Below are 8,294 nucleotides of genomic sequence, written 5' to 3' on the forward strand. Positions count from 1 at the left end.
CAATGATCATTAGTCTTTGAAGGGGTAGCCTCGACCCATTTGGGCACATAGTCTACACCCACAAGAATATTTGAATACCCAAAGGAGTTAGGATAAGGACCCATGAAATCAATACCCCACACATCCAAGAGTTCGACCTCTTGAATATTTTGTAATGGCATTTGATTTCGGGATGAGATGTTCCCAGTCCTTTGGCTTCTGTCACAGGCACTGCAAAACCCAAAAGCATCTTTAAATATAGTAGGCCAAAAGAATCTAGATTGTAGTACCTTGAGTGCCATTTTCTTGGCTCCAAAATATCCGCCGCACGCAAACTGATGGCAATGTTGTAGGATGCTAATATGCTCTTCCTCTAGTACATATCTCCGGATGATTTGATCAAGGTAGAATTTGAATAGATAAGGTTCATCCCAATGGACATCAATCTCTTCTTTTCTTGACTGGACATACCTAGAGGAACGAACCTTGTAGTGATGTTGTTCACAATGTCAGCATACCAAGGAAGGTGGACATTGTGGCAAATAACTGCTCGTCCGGAAATTGTTCGCCCAAGGGAAGCTCACTCCCTTCCTCTTCATGAAGCAACTTGGATAAATGATTTACAACCACATTCTCACTACCTCTTTTGTCCTTGATTTCTAGGTCAAATTCTTGTAACAGTAAGACCCATCTGATCAACCTAGGTTTTGCATCTTTCTTTCCAAACAAGTACCTTAGAGCAGGATTATCAATGAAGATGATGACTTTAGATCCAATTAGATATGACCTAAACTTTTCTAATGCAAAGATGATAGCTAACAATGCTTTTTCGGTGGTGAAATAATTCAGTTGAGCATCATTTAAGGTCCTAGAAGCATAATAAATGGCATGAGGTACCTTATCAACTCGCTTACGCAAAACATCTCCCAATGCAAATTTACTGGCATCACACATAAGTTCGAACAGGAGGTTCCAATCAGGTGCCATCATTATTGGTGCAGATATGAGCAACTTTTTTAATTTGTTAAGAGCATCCATGCATTCATCAGTCCATAAAAACTTGACGTCACTGGCCAACAGTACACAGAAGGGTCTAGAGATCTTGGAGAAATCTTTCATGAATCTTCTATAAAATTTGGTATGCCCTAGAAAACTTCTCACACCCTTGACCGTCATAGGAGGAGGGAGTTTGGAAATGATGTCAATTGTCGCTTTATCCACCTCAATGCCCTTGCTGGAAATAACATGACCCAGCATGATGCCTTTTTGTACCATAAAGTGGCACTTCTTCTGGTTAAGCACAGATTGCAGTCTTCATAGCTTTTGAGGACCAACTGCAGATGGTTGAGACATTCATTGAAGTTAGACCCAAAAACACTGAACTCATCCATAAATACCTCGATGAATTTTTCCACCATGTCTAAGAAAATGCTCATCATGCATCTTTGGAACGTGGCTGGTGCATTGCATAATCCAAATGGCACCCTTCCGTAGGAAAATGTGCCAAAGGGACACGTGAAGGTGGTCTTTTCTTGATCCTCTGGTGCTATTGCAATTTGATTGTAGCCATTGTACCCATCTAGGAAGCAATAATACTTATGGTCAGCCACCTCTCTAGCATCTGATCAATAAAGGGCAGAGGAAAGTTGTTTTTTCGGGTTACCTTGTTGAGCCTTCGGTAGTCAATACATACCCTCCACCCGGTGGTCATTCTTGTAGGTACCAGCTCATCCACTTCATTTTTCACCACTGTGATCCCACTCTTTTTTGGCACTATTTGAACCGGACTTACCCCTTTACTATCTGAGATAGGATAGATAATACCCACGTCTAGCAACTTTAGAACTTCAGCCCTGACACCTCCTTCATGTGTGGGTTAAGTCTTCTTTATGCGTCCCTGGTTGGCTTTGCTTCGTCCTTAATGAGAATTTGATGCATACATTTGGCTGGACTTATTCCTTTGATGTCGGCAATAGTCCACCTTAGTGCAGTTTTATGCTCTTTAAGAACCCTTAAAAGCTTTTTCTCTTCCCCCAAACTTAATTCTGAAGCAATTATCACAGGTAATGTCTGATTGTCCCCCAAGTAGGCATATTTCAAATGTGTAGGTAGCTGCTTCAACCCTAAAACTAGTGCCTGGACAATAGAGAGAACGCGAGTAGTTATATTTGGTATAAGATTCTCAAAAGAGGATCCATACTTACTTGGATGAGGTGGAGAGGTCTCAAGGTGATGCATGGCCTCAATGATATCATCTGTGACATCCACAAAATCTGGCTTAATGTCTTGTCTTGTGAGACTGTGAGTGAGGGTGGCCTCCAATGAATCAATATGATGAACGCAATAAAGTTCTCAACAACACTTTGAATTATACAGACATTAAAGCAATTGAGATTATCATGGGGTAATTTCAATGTATCAAAAATTTTAAACTCTATTTTCTCCCCATTTACCTTCATACTCACGATACCCTTTTTCACACAAATTTTTGTATCCGAAGTCCCCATAAAGGGTCTTCCCAAGATAATGGCAAAGGTAATAGCATAGGGGATTCTTCCATATCCAGTACAATGAAATCAGCAAGTAAGATAAATTGATTTACCTTAACCAAGACATCTTCCAAGATACCTCTCAGTCTTCTAATGCTTTTGTCTGCCAATTGTAAGGTGATCGAGGTTGGTTGTAGCTCCCCCAAACCCAATGTCGCACACACAGTGTATAGCAGCAGATTGATACCCGCTCCTAGATCCAATAATGCATGCTCAAAAAGCTGATCACCTATCGTGCAAGGAATAGTGAAACTACTTGGATCTTTCAGCTTGGGTGGCAACTTCCTCAACAGCACCGCACTTACCTCTTTTGTTAACAACATTTTTTCATGATCCTGAAACTTCATTTTATGAGTGCAACAGTCCTTTAAAAATTTAGCATAAGCAGGAATTTGCTGAATTGCATCTTATAAAGGAATGTTTATTTCGACTTTTCTCAAAGTTTCAAAAATATCCAAAATTTGCTTTTCTTTCTTTGGTTTTACTAACCTCTGAGGGAAGGGTGGTGCATTCACCTTCTCCTTTTCACTTACCTTGGAAATTGTGGCTTCAGTTGGGGATTCTTGTATTGTCTCATCAGTCCCTACCTAGTTATCAACACTGTTACCACTTCTGAGGGTTGTTACAGCCTTTAGTTGCTCGTGACCTCTTGGATTGGGTATTGTTTGGGCTGGAAATTCGCCCCTCTCCTTTGCTCAGCTCCTTGGCCAATTGCCCTACCTTCACCTCCAATCTCTAAATGGCTTGACTGATTGTTGCTTCCAGTTTCTAAATGGTTTGACTATTCTGAGCATTTGTCTGTCGCTCCGCAGTTAAGAACTAGGTCGTGGCACCTACAAAGTCATTCTTTTTCGGCTCTTGATCTGCAATTGAAAACATAGGACAAGTCTTAGTGGTGTGGTCAAGATGGGAACATATGGCACATACCTCAACTTGTGCAATTTGTTGAACAGGGAAAATGTTATGACTAGTCATGGCTTTTACTATCATATCCGGCTTTCTCTCCATGGTAGCCATTTGAGTCTGAACTCCACTATTTATGCTTTATGCTCTCTTCATGTATGCCCTTTTCTTTGAGTCCTTGTCTCCCTCTGGATGAGAATTGTTGGGAGTTCTTGCTTAAGGTCTCAAAGAGCTCTATGGCTTCCTCACTGCTTTTCTCCATCAACATGCCGCCACAAGCTAAATCTACAAGACCTCTGTTAAAATCATTTAAACCCTTATAGAAGGCTTGTACCTGATTGTCTTGAGATAAGTTGTGATGTGGGCATTTAAGACGTAGCTTGTTAAAGTGCTCCCATACTTCGAAGAAAAGGTCTCCATCTTTTTGTTGAAAGGTTATAATCTCCCTTCTAAGTTGCCTTGTCTTTTGAGTTGGAAAGAACTTTGCGGTCAACTCTTCCCAGTTGTGAATAGAACCTACAACCAAATAATTGAACCATAGCGTAGCATTATCTTTCAATGAACAAGGAAAAAGAATTAACCTGATTCTTTCTGCGGTTAAACCCTGGACATTCTGAGTCTTGCAGAGATCAAAGAAATCCCTTATGTGCAAGTATGGATTCTCAGAAGGTGTGCTTCTATAGTGTGGAATCAAATTGAGCAGATGTGGAGATAAGTTGTAATTGCTTTGCACAATGGGCTGAAAATCAATGCATGATGGCTGGTCGAGGTTTTAAGGAATGAAGTAATTTTTCATAGGTCTTCGCACTGGTGTTGGATTCTCAACATGTTCTTCTTCCATATTTTCCTTAGATTCGAGTTCTTCTTCTGTTTCTAGGTTGTCCCTTTGCCTTTGTCGAATGGTACGTTCAATTTGTGGATCGATGACCCCTGCAAAACAAAAATATTTAAAAATTAAATCAGATTTAGAAATTACAGCAGCTTCAGTACTGCTGTTTGGCCATACTCTCGATCGCAGTAGTGCGCTTGATCCCTCTAGAATGGGTGCTCGAGCATGGTGCCACAGAACAAAAACAAAACAGGCAGTGGTGCACTTGATCGCATTGTTGCGGAGAAGAACTAGACTTGTAGAGAATAGAAACATAAACAAATTAGAAAAACTTTGAAATAGAAAAAAAATAAAAAATAAAATAAACTAAACTTACAAAAAAAAAAAAATTCTAAACAAAATTTAAAACAATCCCCGGCAACGGTACCAAAAACTTGTTGTGCCAAATACCAACCTAAACTAATATGCGAATATTTAGTATGTTTTACTCGCAAGTGCACAAGATCAAAATGATAATATAGTAGGCAAATACGAGATCATTCACACAAGGATTGCGTAAATTATGTTTTGAATGATTTTCCTAATTAATTAAATGAATTGTCACGAATTGAAAGATTTAATTGAAATAATAAGAACAAAAGGGATAGGGTTTTGATATCCACTACTAATCATACTCAATTATGATAAACAATATACGAATACTACAATCATATCAGTATACTTAATGCTTGCCAACCAAAGGGCATGGTATCTACTCCTTAAGCTATTGATCTTGCTAAGCAACTAATTAGGCATGGTATCTACTCTAATTCTTTTCTTTCTCAAAGGATTTAACATAATATGCACTAAGTTGTTCTTCAAGAAAGCATAAATCTATGGAAATCAACAAACACATGAAGTATAGAGCATGGTATCTACTCCCGATTTTTCATGTTGATTAATTCAAAAACCCATGATGAGGTTCTTTTGTCACGTTTAGTAAGCCCAAGATTCGGTCATCTAAATTGACTTAATTAACAAATCCAAATACATGCATATGTTTATTAGGCACATTCATATGAGGAATTCTATCACATAGAAAATAATCAAGTTAAATTTCCCAAAATATAATTGCAGCAAAGGCGCCAATATTGAAATCCTAAAAAGACATGATTAGGGCTTCAATCTAGCCCATGACAAAGGTTTAGTTACACATGATAAAAACAAAAAGGAAAAGAAGAAACCAAAAAATGCTTCTTGAAGTAGCCTCCAATTCTTCTCTCCAAAAATTGTATATTTTCCTTAATGTTTAGAAGTCTATTTATAGGCTTAGGAAAACCCTAGAAACCCCAAAAACCCTTGGAAACTCATAGGTCAGTCTCTTAGTCCAAATAGGAGACTGCAATCCAAAGCTGATGTTGAAAAGGGGTTCTGCCGCATGCTAGGGTCTCGAGTGCGCTTGATCTTAGATTGGGGCGCTCGAGCGCAAGGCTGCGATCGCTCGAGCGCTGATGCGTTCGAGCCTAGCTACATGTGCAGTCGAGTGCTGTCGTGCTTGATCCTTGCGCTCCTGCGCTTGAGCGCTGATGCGACCAAGCCCTTTGCTTCTGTGCTCGAACGCTGGTGCGCTTGAGCCTAAGTACTTGTACTCGATCTCATTGCTGGCAGCTTTTCTCCCAAATTGTCCTTTAAGCTTGGAACTTTCCTGAAATGCTTTCTTTTCTTCAAAACCTTCAAAACTATAAGAAAACATAAAAACAACACCAAACATCAAATAATAACAAAACTAAGAGATTAACATATGTGAATTGAGGGGCTAGAATGAGAAACATTAAAAAACCGTTTGGCCTTTTTGTTATCCTAAATGGAGGAATATTTGAATAGATTACCGACTCGTCATAAAAAACTAAAAATCCTAAGTAAAGAGGATAGGTGTGCATGCACATACCCTGATTATTGCTACCATTAGGTCTCATTACCAATAATGGTGTTTGAAATTGGGTCCCATCTAAACCTTGTCTCGCTCAAGAAGAGGTTAGAAAACTCGCGGTGATGCATTTGCAGTCGTTTATACATTTCACTTTACTGTCTTGAAGTGTACGTCGTACCAAACATGTCAAACAATTGGGAGGCAATAAGTAACTAGGGGTGTCAAAAAATATCGGGAAACTGGAACCTGAACCAGGAAACCGGGGAGTTGGTTCCGGTTGGAAAAAACCAAAAACTGGGTACCCTGGTTCCGGTTCTAGTTTTTTGCACTCGGTTATAATCAGGTAACCGAGAACCGGGGTACCAATTATATATATAATTATATATTAATATTTTTAGTTTAGGTTTAGCCGTTTACTATTTAGCACTTCATTTCACAACTTCAGTACTCTTCACGACATTCCACCTCTTTCTCTTCAGTCTTCACTTCCAGTTTCGGCGCTCCGTGGCCGTCTCCCTCTCTCGCTCAGTGACCTCCGTCAGGCTGTCTCCCTCTCTCGCAAGGAGCACTAGTAGCCAGGTATTCTTCACCCACATCTTTAGTTCCATTCTATGTTTTCTATCCGGTGGGTAAGCCCTTAGAATCGATAAAAGGTGGCCTCTTAGGTGGAATCGACTTCCATTGCCGATGACTTTCCACTGCCCACCCATGTTCATTACCAAGTTCATTCTCGGTTCCCTTTCCCTTGCCCACTCAAGTTCATTACCAACCCAATCCGGCTGTTCCCCACATCTGATTGATCGAGTTGACTCCTCTCTCACTTCCAATTCGATTCGATCCACAATGCCATTTATTTGGGGTTTTGATTTAAGGTGTTTTTATTTGTGTGGTTGATGAGAAAGTGTAGGAAATTTGATGGAAAAATTTAGGGTTTAAGTTTTGGGTGATGGGGTAAATGATGGGTTTCATTAATTTGTTTCGTTAATTTGATGTTTTGGGTATTTTGTAGCCAAAAATACAATTTTTTTAAGAAAACCGTTTACCCGGTCCAGATAATCGGGTACAAACCAGAATCGGCCAGTTAATTGGGACTCGATTTCTTGGTTCTGGTTTTCCAAAACCAATAACCGGCGTACCTTGGTTCCAGTTCCCGATTTTGGCCAATAACCGGGAACTGGGACCAAGTTGACACCCCTATATGTAACCATTGATTTGGGTGCACATGGCCATCCACTAGTTGGCCTTGATTCATGAGGTCCACCAATATTTCAACAAATGTAGTCACATATTCAAAAAACTCACTCTCTCTAGGAAGAGCTCTTTCTGGAATCCCTGGTTCCCCCCTGAGACTTTGTCTTTTTCTTTCCCTCTAAACTCAACCTTTGACTCCTCTCCCTCTCCCATGAATATGGAGGCTCTCACTGCCCAAATGGAGACACTCTCCTGGGAAGACCCCTCCTCCCAAATAGAAACTCTCCCCTCTGAAACTGTCATCGATGAATGTTTGCCATTAGTAGGGCATATCATCTCACAAAAAACTCACAATAATCAATCTGTCAACGCAGCCCTTCTATCTACCTTGTGATCCAAATCAATTGTTGTGATCCAAATATCGGTGAAGCTTTAGTAGCCCTCCTAGCTGCCTCTCTAGCTGTTTCTTTGCAGCTTAAAAACTTCTCCATTGAAGGGGATTCTCTTATTGTCATCACAGCTCTACAAGTTCCATCAATCACTCAAGATTGGCATATAGAAAGAGTCATAGTAGACTCTTTGTCCATTATTCCAGCCTCCTCTTCTTGGGAGGCCAGGAAAGTTAACAGAAGTGCTAACTTCTGCGCCCATTATATGGCATATTGGGCTGCGGCAAGAGTTCATTCGGGTTGCAAAGATCCACCTCTTATTTTTGCCCCCTCTTAAGGGGTTGTTCTGTCACTTTGTTCTTAATGCAATGTTTGTTACAAAAAAAAAGAAAAGAAAAGAAAAAATGTAGTCTCGATTTTAAGAGGCCATGATGCGTCCTGGTTGGTCGTCTAGTGGGGAATGAAGAAAGATAGAAACCAAATAATGATATTATCATATAATAAGATCACAAATAACACAATTTGTTATACATTTTCTCCTAAAT

At 39.9% G+C, this 8,294-nt stretch overlaps 1 non-coding gene across 1 annotated transcript; it reads left to right on the forward strand.

Annotated features, from left to right (window-relative positions):
* The first annotated feature begins 3,781 nt into the window (after positions 1 to 3,781).
* On the forward strand, positions 3,782 to 3,888 carry LOC132168286 (small nucleolar RNA R71). The gene has a single exon (XR_009438804.2). It is a non-coding gene; the product is annotated as a small nucleolar RNA R71 (small nucleolar RNA).
* Positions 3,889 to 8,294: the final 4,406 nt, after the last annotated feature.

The sequence above is a fragment of the Corylus avellana genome, chromosome 2 (assembly GCF_965113065.1).
Source record: "Corylus avellana chromosome 2, dhCorAvel1.hap1.2, whole genome shotgun sequence".
NCBI lineage: Eukaryota > Viridiplantae > Streptophyta > Magnoliopsida > Fagales > Betulaceae > Corylus > Corylus avellana.